At 46.4% G+C, this 10664-nt stretch overlaps 1 long non-coding RNA gene across 2 annotated transcripts; it reads right to left on the reverse strand.

Moving 5' to 3' along the window:
- Positions 1 to 499: 499 nt before the first annotated feature.
- On the reverse strand, positions 500 to 10102 carry LOC143434223 (uncharacterized). 2 transcript variants are annotated; one of them, XR_013103569.1, is made up of 3 exons: positions 10026 to 10102; positions 5818 to 5893; positions 500 to 4488 (listed from the first exon to the last, which is right to left on the reverse strand). It is a non-coding gene; the product is annotated as an uncharacterized LOC143434223 (long non-coding RNA). The 2 variants fall into 2 exon arrangements; XR_013103564.1 differs by having other exon boundaries at positions 9922 to 10058.
- Between the last annotated feature and the right edge of the window lie 562 nt (positions 10103 to 10664).

Here is a 10664-nt window from a genome sequence, read left to right on the forward strand (position 1 = left end):
AGATTTACTTGTGTAAAAACACTAACAAGAGACAACCTAGGTGGGACTAACACTGACTTTCAGTGTGACATGAAGGAGAAAATGAAGCTTACCCAGTGATTCAGATGGAGACAAACTCAGGGATAGTGTGTTGGGCCAACTCTAGGGCTGCAAGGAGACCCCAGAAAAATTTTCACTATTCTAATAGTTCATGGATGGGAAGTGGGTATTACAAAAATAGTAATACTTCCCCTCCTGTGCTCAGCTTGTAACTACCTGGAACCATTGCAGGTGAATCCATGAGCTGCAAGGTGTGAGGTAAAGGCTCCCATCTTGCCTCGCCCCTGGTTAGAATTATCATTACGTCAGGCATTAGACACCCTAGCCTGATGTACAACAGAACCCAGGCTGCCACAAATGTCATTTCAAATGCTACTCTGTTATTTGGGGACCAGTGAAGCTGAGCCAATATGGTCACATCTTTCCAACCACAGAGTCATCCTCAGCATAGTCTGGCTCTCTCTTGTGTAGACCTTCTCCTGACATTAAAAAAAAAATCACATGTTTAGACAAACTTCAGAATGACCACCCACACATCCCACAAACATTTCTGAGGATTTAATTCTGTCCTCAACTTTCCTCAGTTGGATCAAGAGCAAAATTATAAACGTTTTAATGCTTTAATAAATACATGCATACAATATCATTGTCTTGTTGTAGATAGAAAAAAATCATACAGTATTGTCATATAAAAGCTGTATTTGTCTAAGTCCTTTGGAGATACCCTTCCTGGCTCAGTTTTAAATCTCTCTCTCTTTGGATTAAAGATAGAATCACAAGCCTGTTTCTTATATTAAACTCTTTCCAGGGAGGAAGAAAGCTATGTTCACTTACAAAGCTAAAGCCACAGTGGCTATGCCAAAAATCATTAGAATAATCCAGATAGGTCCAGGCATGGACTCCCCAAGGCTTCCTCTCCTGCTGCCTTCTCTTCTGTCTTTAAACTTTCCAGTCATGGCTACCCAGATATGGGTTCCCACACGATATTGACCATCGAGGTCCTGGGCAATGTCAAGGGGCTGTCTTCAGAGAACAGTGGGATTATATTGCCAGATGGTGTCAGAGGACAAAGGGAAGAGAGGTGGGGGTAAGGGAGCCTGGAAGTGCTGAAAGGAGGGACACCTGTGGATAGAAGGGCAGGTTTCTGTGTTGTACTGTGGCTCCTTTCTTTGGGCATAATAGGATCATCCACCACTTTTTGGAACAGAGATTCTGTTGGCCTAGTAACCACAGCAGGTAATCTAGTAGAATGCTACAGTCACTGGTGTTGGTGATGTTGATAAGTCACTGTCACCCTCCAGAAGGGGAGAGGGGAGGATCACAAGTGCTTACCTGAAATTGCAGCCACTATTCCCTCCTGTCCTCCTCTAGATGCAAGTGATCATGGGAGATGTTAGCATTTGCATGAAATCTAACTGGCATGGGGACTTTGTGATGCAGCTTCCATGCGATTGACACCCATACTGGGGTGGGTCTCTAAAGAGATGGAGTTCTGTTGGAGGCATCTATGCTCCTTTAAGTTACCCCTCAGGTATGCTCTGTAAGCAAGACCCAAAACTCATTTGTTTGCCAAGTTGGAATTTGATGGAGTCACTACTTTGGACAGTCATTTGTGACCAATCTGGGGTGAACGAACATTTGGACACAACTCCCCAAGAAATGTTAACATAGCACACTGAAAGCCAAGGGTGTTTCTTGGACTTGCAGCCCACCCCACCCCCCTACCCACATCATCTAAGCCCAGCAGGGTTCCCCAAGTGGGAGAAGATGCTAGTTCTATGCTTTTTGGATTCAGCTCATTCTTTTTATGACACATTATCTGGTTTGTCCAAAACACATGTTTTATTACATGAGAAAGAAAAACTTTGGCTGAATTGCTTGAATTATGAAGGCTCGGTCCAGCAGTTTCCAAGGGCTTTTGAACTCAGATTCTTTTACGGTTTTATAATCCTGAGCTTTGGAAGCCTCTCCGTGTTCTCTCCCAGTGTAGAAGTGTAATGGATTGCCATTCCAAGATGTTTTTATGACAAGGTGATTTCCTCCCGGAGTTTGGGATAAATTATGAGGTTGGAAATCTTGGTGCATCACGCAGGCTCTCGTATTTCATATTCATATACAGCACTTCATATTCTCAAAGTCCATTTTCTACTTTTTCTCATCTCACTCTCCCAAACACATGAGGCAAGCCAGGATGCTTGGTCTTTCTTAGCTAGGCAGATAAGAATCGAAATGCAAACTGGCAAGTGACTACAAGGATCCCACCAGCCAAGACTCTCCCTGTCCCACAAACACCCTGTGGCTTCTGAAGGGAGCTTCCCAGCAGTCAGTGGAGATGCTGGTTAAACTCTCTTACTCAAATCCTCTATGTCATAGACAGGAACTCCAAGGGCCCCAATTAACTATATATTCAATATCTCTTAGACACTGAGACTCTGGCCAACATTCATGGTGGGTACCTCCTCTGTACTGGCTTCTGTCAATTCCCCTTAATGCCAAATCTCTCTCCTCTCCCAACAGCAGCAGATCTAGAAAGAGTCACTTGTTCTGCTATGGATGAGAATCAATAACAAACCTGCCAATCATATTTCTTGCTTCCTCCAGTGCCTTCAGATGAAAGTACAACTGTGTCAGGACAAGTTCTCTCCCAATCATGAGAAGATGTTAACTTAAAAGTTCAGAAGGTGTTAGAAATTTGTAAACAAAAACAACCCCCTTGGAGGAGACCAGTCAGGACAAGCCCATCAGGATAGGTTTCCAGGTGTTCCAGTGAGTAGAGCAGAAGTCCACCACTGTGAGATGGTGAGCCCTGGGGACTGTTCCCAGAATCCAAGTCTACATGGTCTCAGATTCTCTTCCTAAAACTCCATGCAATCAGAATGTGCTTCAGCCCACTCTTCCTTCTAAAACAAAATGAATCTGAGCTAGGCTGTGAATGTCTGTGGACTGTTTGCAAAAGTCACAATTTTAACAGTGCAGAAATAAAAGGTACTGTGACTCTGAAAGCAGAAAGAGTCCCCATTATCCGAGTTTAGACGATGAGAAAAAATGAGGGGATATAAGATTGCATTAGAGAAAAAAGATGTAATATTCTATTACTGGGTTTATAGCTGTATATAAAACCCAAGTATTCTGCTCTCGGCTCCTCACCCTCTCCTGTTCCAACCACTAATAAATGGAGAATTCCTTTAGTTTAAAGATTGCTACTCTCACCTTTAAGCTCCCATAACTGTTGAAAGATAGAAAATTAAAACTACATCACCTCAGCTAGTGTTTTTCAAAGGGGAAAAATATATTAGTGAGGTTTAAATCTGTTTCAGGGATGACAGAATCCATTTGAAGAACCTCACACAGGTAAACAGCCTCTGTCTGGTGCAGTTAACACTGTGCCTTATTTTGGTAAATGCTCCCAAAGGGCTAGGGTTTCCAAGCACACAGAGCTTCGAGAAGAACTGACTTGGGCAGGTCCCCACACAGGAGGCGGGGGCCTGAGCTCACAGGAACCAGCATAATTTGCCTATTGCAAACAAGACCCTTCAGCAATACCAAACAAATCAGACAGCCAAGAAAAAAAATTTTTTTCTTGTTCCTAACTTTCCCATAAAAAGATTCAGGTAAATGTAGCATGACGAGCCAATTTAAGCCAATTTCAAAGTTATTTGAGTAATTGGTTATTAAGATAACAGTCTCAAATTTCAATTCAGCAATTATTGCCTTAAAGACACAGAACCAGGCATCAGGAGAATGTGTGCTGTGCATTACAGTAAGAGTTGCCTGAGTTCCAGAGACAGACAGTCCCTGATGCAAGCACTAGCCCTGGGGACACTTTCCTGTCTTCCAAAAGGCCTCAGAATGTCAAGCGTCTCTCCAAACATGGAGACCAAAGCTATAGACAAAGCTATAGCCTTGGTTATTACAAACACCCAAGGATCAGCGGTTTCCTGTGAATGCGCCCTCTGCCTCTCTCTTTCTCTGGGTCTTTGTCTTTCTGTGTCTCTGACTCTCTCTCCCTTCCTCTCTCCCTCTTTCACCTACCCCCCCCCATACACACACCACAAATGTAACCAAGTCTTCACCCTAAGCTGAGACCCACAGAGGGAATTTTGGGCTGTCCCCTGAGAGACCAGTGTACAGTCTTACACTGGGTCCTGGTGGAAAAGATAGCTTTGGCAGGGGTTCCTGGTGGAGGGCCAAATTCCCTTTTCTAATGATGGGTGGAATTACCTTCAAAAAGCCTTACAGCAAAGAAATACAAAATGCTCAGCGGATTCCCCGCTCATCAAGCCCGGAGGATAGATAGTAGTAGCTGAATGCCACAAATGGTCAGATAATCCCTGAGCCTGTGCTGTATGGGCCTCTTTCCCAGACACAAGCAGCTGAGATTTTTTCAAAACAAAAGAAATCCTTGGCCTTGGGTAGCACTAGGGACAGTCATCAAAGAAGCAAGGTGACCTGTCAAAGAAAGCAGTTAAAAGCAAGAGTCATGAGCTGGTTCCGCAGGCAGGCTCAGCAGGCCATAGTGCCTACTACCAAACTGACTGACTGGAGTGACCAGAAACCCCTGAGCCAAGAGAAGTGACTCCTGCCACTTGACCTTTGGCTTCCACCTTGAAATGTGTATTCTCTCTCTCTCTCTCTCTCTCTCTCTCTCTCTCTCTCTCTCTCTCTTTCCACACACACACACACACACACACACACACACACACACACACACACTCACTAAATAAACAAATAAAAGATTTAAAAATTATGCTATCTGGAGAAATGGCTTGGCAACTAAGAGTGCTAGCTGCTCTTTCAGAGAACCGGTTTTCATTCCCAGGACCCATACAGAGGCTTACAACTGTCTGTAATTCTAGTTCCAGGAGATACAAAACCCTCTCCTGGCTTTTACGAGTGTCATGGGAAAATGCCACCCACAGATAAACATGTAAGAAAAATACCTCCACACATTAATTATATATATATATCATATATATTTGAAACTTAACCATATATATATATATATGTGTGTGTGTGTGTGTGTGTGTGTGTGTGTGTGTGTATCATATATATATGGTTAAGTTTCAAAGAAAAGACAAAAATCACTGCTGTCTGTAAGTCAGTGGCAGCAAACCCCCTGGTGCCAGGAATGCTGAGTTTTGTGGGAAGCAATTCATGAGCTTTTGGGTAGGAACTGCAATGTACAATGGAGTTGCTAGAGCCGACACAGGGAGAATATCCCTGTCTCTCAATGTAGCAGGACAGTCCTGCTGACAGTTCCACGTTCTTATATCACCAAGTGAGACTGTCCTTGAAGGGTTTTGAGGGGGGACCACCCACACCCCCTTGACTTGGATATACTATTGCTCAGCATGTGAACACTCACTGGGTGCCCACCCTTGGCCCACAAGGCTGCTTTGATCCAAACAAACGCTTATAATCGAATGAGAGGATTCAGGGAATAGCATGGCTCTTGGTGGCAACAGGACTCTGCTAAGCTGAGGAGGGCAGGCTCTCCAGGCCTTACACCTAGCCACAGTGATTCTTCTTCCTTGCACTGGCCCCCAGCTACCCAGTGAGCTGCTCTGTGGAAGGGGAAATCTATCAGTGCACTTGCAGCTCATCCAACCACATCTGTTCTGTATAGGAACATCTGCTTCAGCCCTGAGCCTCAGCACCACACATAGCCACTAGACCAAAAGGATAAGGCTGTAGAGAGACCAACAGCACTTATGTGGGGCTTGTTTCAACTCCTTCCAACCCCCAACAGGGAATCTCTGCACACCCCTGAACACATACCTCAGACCTCTACAATGTCTCCTGACTCCCTCTGTCAGGAAAAGGAGTCCTGAACCACGAAGCAACCAGGAGAAACCTACAAGAGATAATGCAGTTCTTAAACAGTGGCACCAGGCAAAGAAATGAGATACAACTGGGCTTTGAGACTCGGCCTTGCCCTCTCTGCCTGTGGCCTTGGCAGCTCTGCCCTGGGGCCTCAGGGGAATAAAAATAGCCCAGTTTGCAGGGACTTTTAAGGACATTCCCATTCGGAGTCTCCTACAAGCCTCATTAAATACCCTTGAATTCCGTTTATATTTTATTCCCTTTCAGTGGTGGAAAATGAGGCTCAGAGTTGGGGGCTGGCAGGCAGGGAGGGTGGCCTGGCACTTGGGAGGCCTGAGCTAGCTCCTTTTCTTCCCAACATATACCTTTCTAGAAAGAAAGCATCCCTGTCCCTTTCTGAGAGCAGAAGCCAGGCTCCAGCAGCTTCTGTCCTCCACCCTAGGCTTCCTGATTGACTACGATGGAGTCCTTCCAACTCCCCTGTTCCAATCAGGGCTTCCATGGAAAGTCTAGGAAGGAACACCTGTGTTCTCATCAGACCTAACTGTCGGGTGTCGACAGTGCCCATCTTGTTCACATTCTACAAATTAGCTTGCCTTTCGGTGTGCGTGGATGTGCAATGCTGCACAACTCTACACATCACGTGGAGGACTCTCATCCACCTTCCAACCACGCCAACTACTCATCTGGCCCTCAGTTCTGGGACTCCATTATTTCATTGAATAAACAGAACCCTATAGCATGTCACCTTCTGACGCTGGCATTTTGTTCACTTAGTCTGATACTCTAGAAATGTATCCGAGCCACTCTGGATACCAAGGGCATGCGTCTTCTCTCATAGCTGGGTCGTATTCTCTGGTATAGATATACCACCATTTGTCCAACCATTGGCTAACTAAAAGGACAGAAAAGCACATTGGTTCACAAAGAAAAACAAAATGCAGATTTTTCACTAGGGCTGAGAAACTCACACAGGGTGTGTCATGCCTACAACACTATACCTGATCTGAGGAAAAGTCTGGTTAGTGACCTGGTCTTCAGAACCATCCTTGTCACATACATATTCCAAGGTACTTGTTTAGCCCAAGTGGTGTCATTGTCTTAGGTTTTGTAAACTCTCACCTTTCTGGCTTTACTGAAAGAAAAAAGTCCCCATGTGGAAAGTATGGGAACATATGATCACGAAGCGTTACAGTTCCAGAGAAGGAACTGTCAACATTTTATTAGAATAATTGATCTCTCTCTCTCTCTCTCTCTCTCTCTCTCTCTCTCTCTCTCTCTCTCTTTCTCTGTGTGTGTGTGTGTGTGTGTGTGTGTGTGTGTGTGTGTATGTGTGTCCCCTCTTTCTTTTTAACTCAAGAAAAGAAAAGACAAATGTTTGCTATTGTGAGCTGATCACATAGGTTAGGCCTGGGATACCTTAATTGTGAAGTGAAGTGTAAAAGTGGCCTGTGCACTTGGTAGTACAACGCATCAATTTATGTTTCTACAGCATGGATGGGCCTTGAAATTATTAAGTAAGTCGTAAAACAAAACAAAACAAAACAAAATGAAACAACAACAACAATAACAACAAAAAAGCCACCTTTTTTTTCCCTAAGTGTTTCATGTGTTTTTAAGTTAATTCTCAGCATTAGTGTATTTGGCTCTGAGTTAGGTGTATGCTGGGCCTGACAACACCAGAAATTCCAAAGATGGAATGTGGAACCCACTAGAGAACGCTCAGCTGGACCGCCATTTTGAAGTCAAACAGGCCCGTCTGTGTGGCTGTGGTGATGAGTGGTCTATGCAGCAGTTAAGAGATGGCTACAAACTGGGGATGACATGATAGAGGTGCTCAAGCCTTTTCAGGTCTCCAAGGTCTGGTGCTAGTCTTTCACATAAAACTGAGCATAAGGCCTCTCTTACCTCTCATGCTCCTGGACCCCTGTCGCTGACATTTCCTCTGTACCATACACAGTGCCACTAACCAACTGCATTCCCTTCTACCCAGAGCCAGGTGATAATATAGAGCTCCCAATGTGCTGGTATCAGAAGGGAAAGAGTTTGGGTTCAGAGGAAGTGAGATGCCATGATGGAAGCCCAACACCAGTTACAGAGCTTTGAACCTCTGGCCAAACAAAGAGCACACAGAACCTCTGCTGGCTCCCCTTTGTCTAAGGCTTGTTTCTGATGTCCCTGACAGTACCATGATGCCCAAGATGCCCTATAGAAACAAGGCTCACATAAGCCAGTTTCTGAACGCCATAGAAAAAGTAGTCATGGGATGCAAATGCTTATAATATCAAAAGGCCCTGGGCAGCGTACGCTGCTGAGGTAGGACCTATGGGGACTGTCCATCCTGAAGTTTTGTGACCTGTTTTTTTTTCTTCTTCTTCTTCTTCTCCTGGACAAGGAGATGTGTTTTCTGACTGTGGCTGGGGAGTGGTCTCAGATCCCAGCAGCCTCCAGGCCTCCCAGAGTGTTTTCCTCCCAGGTAAAGCAATGAATAGATTCTCCAGAATTTAGGGGTAAGGAGACTCATACTTCCCATAGCTGACCCGTGTCCCTGGGTCCAACACAACAGCATGCAGTGTTACCGCTGATGAGAGAAAGGGGCAGCTGTAGAAAAGAACCTGTCTGGGAGGAAGTTGGGCCTGGACTGGAACAACATAGGGAAGCTCTTCTCATTGGGGCTCAGCATATCCAGAACAGTCCATATGAAAACTGGGATGGGTTAGAGATGCCTGGGCCTGAGCCATATGTTCTTAACTTTAGAGCCACAGGGACAAAATGAAGAGTGCTCTTGCTGTGTCCCCTGGTGTACTGCCATGGATTGCCTGTGTGCAAGGACACAGGGATCTGTGAAACACAGGAAGGGATGGCGTGACATAAACGACAAGTTCCAGAGACATAGGAATAACTTGTCTGCTGCAGCTAAGACAAGCATCGTAGCCAGTCTCTCTCCATGGATACGAAAACCTAGCTTCATCTTGCTGGGGTCCGTGGGGATGCCAGGGAAATAAAGCAACTCAGGATTCTCTGCTGGGAGCTGCTTCTGAGGCCGGAACAAAAGAAAAGCTCTGTCCTCACACCCTCCTCAGAGGCTGCTGGGCCATGGCCCCACTAAAGGGGCACATTACTGCTGGGGTATGGTCCAATTGAAGGGACACACTAGAGACTACGCAGCAATGCCCAGCATAGAGAAGCCAGAGTCCAGAGAAGGGAATGGGTTTTCCTCAGGCAGTGCACTCTTGCAGGCAAGCTGTCCTGCTGCCCTGCTCATCACTGGCTCTGGTCAGGATCACAAATAGCACCAGTCTTGGGATAGCCACTCTGTTCTTTTGGATGATGTAATTTTTTCCCCTATGGGTAGTAAGATGCTCTGTGCCTGGTCCAAGGTTCCTTCATAAAAGTGGTTTCTAAAGAAGCTGTTCCACAGTGATCCCCAAGGCAGAGCCCACCAATGCTTCTTCTTTAAAGCATAAAGACGCTCATAGGCCCACCCACCCAGGACCTCGGAGGCTGGCTGGGTTGTGGAGAGGCCACAGGGAAATAAGAACACTTTGAACCACATATGCCTGGGGGTGAGGGACCCTAGTCCCTAGATAAAAGTGTGAGAGGTGTAATTCTGTCTACCACAGAGGTCCTAGGTGCCCCTAGCTTCTGAAGATCATATCTGGTCCATCTGTAGCCCACCTGGTGTAAGTTTGCTTCCTGCCATATCTTGGGACTGGAAGAACATTAAGGAAAGGATGCAGGAGCAAGGATTGTGAGAAGGAAGCCTGGGAGGTGTGTGTATGCCTTGCAAGATGGTCTTTCAACAGTTTCAATGAAGCCTAGGAAGGACAGTGATTCTCAAGGTCATATGGATGGCTCCTCCTCTCCCCACTGGCCTCCTGCCATCCAACTTCAGAGCCTTTCCAGAAACAAAAGTCCAACCCTCCCCCCCCCCACACACACACACCAGATCCATGGGGCCAAATCCCTCATTCTCTCTACCCAATCCTTCCTTTAATGCCAAAAGAAAGAAAAGTTCTGTTGTCTCATTCGGTAAAGTGCCCAGAGGGTCAGACTCACTTCCTCCCATCCAGTAAGATGATCAGGCAGCTCGGGTCGGGGTGCTGGCCATCATTCACTACTTTCCAGCTCCTAGGAACTGGCCTCTCTAGCTCCAGCCTTACCTTCAGAGCTTAGAGGAAGTTTGTAGGTGTCCCTGGAAAGGCTGGACAGAGAGGAATTGCTCAGTGACCAGATGAGGAGCCTGGGGAGGGAACTAACTCTGTTTCCCCTTACAGCACTTAGGGCCCAGAGGCTGCTAGGGGCTAATTGGTCCCCAGGTGGTCTGAGAAGTACAGCCCTGCCCTTGAGCTGGCCTGGAGACCCAGGGGGCAGCTAGGGAGACCCCAGGCAGCCCTAGCCCTCCCTTTCTCCCAGGTGTTCAGGGGCCCAGGTGACAGCCCCGGGGAAAAGAGAAAATTGCCAAATTGTTGCTGCTAAATCAACCCCATTAAAAACAGCAATTATCCCCACTTCTCCTGGGCAACGACACTCCAGCCAGTTAGTAAGAAAAGCCCCTCTCGTCAGGCCACTTCCCAACCAAGTTCCTCCCTGCCATTTCAAGGCTCACCACCAGTCCCACCACCAGTGGAGGCAGAACTCAGTAACACTGAGGAGAGCTGAGCCTCCCATCTGTGTGACACAGGCTTCCTTGCTGATAACTGCTCATCTCTGATGTGTCACCTGACTGCAAAGGCAGTTTCTGGGGCTAGAAAGGCAGGTACAGGATGGCCAAGGCACCAATCCCGGGGTCAGACATGCTA

Source organism: Arvicanthis niloticus, chromosome 1 (genome assembly GCF_011762505.2).
Source record: "Arvicanthis niloticus isolate mArvNil1 chromosome 1, mArvNil1.pat.X, whole genome shotgun sequence".
Taxonomy (NCBI): Eukaryota; Metazoa; Chordata; class Mammalia; order Rodentia; family Muridae; genus Arvicanthis; species Arvicanthis niloticus.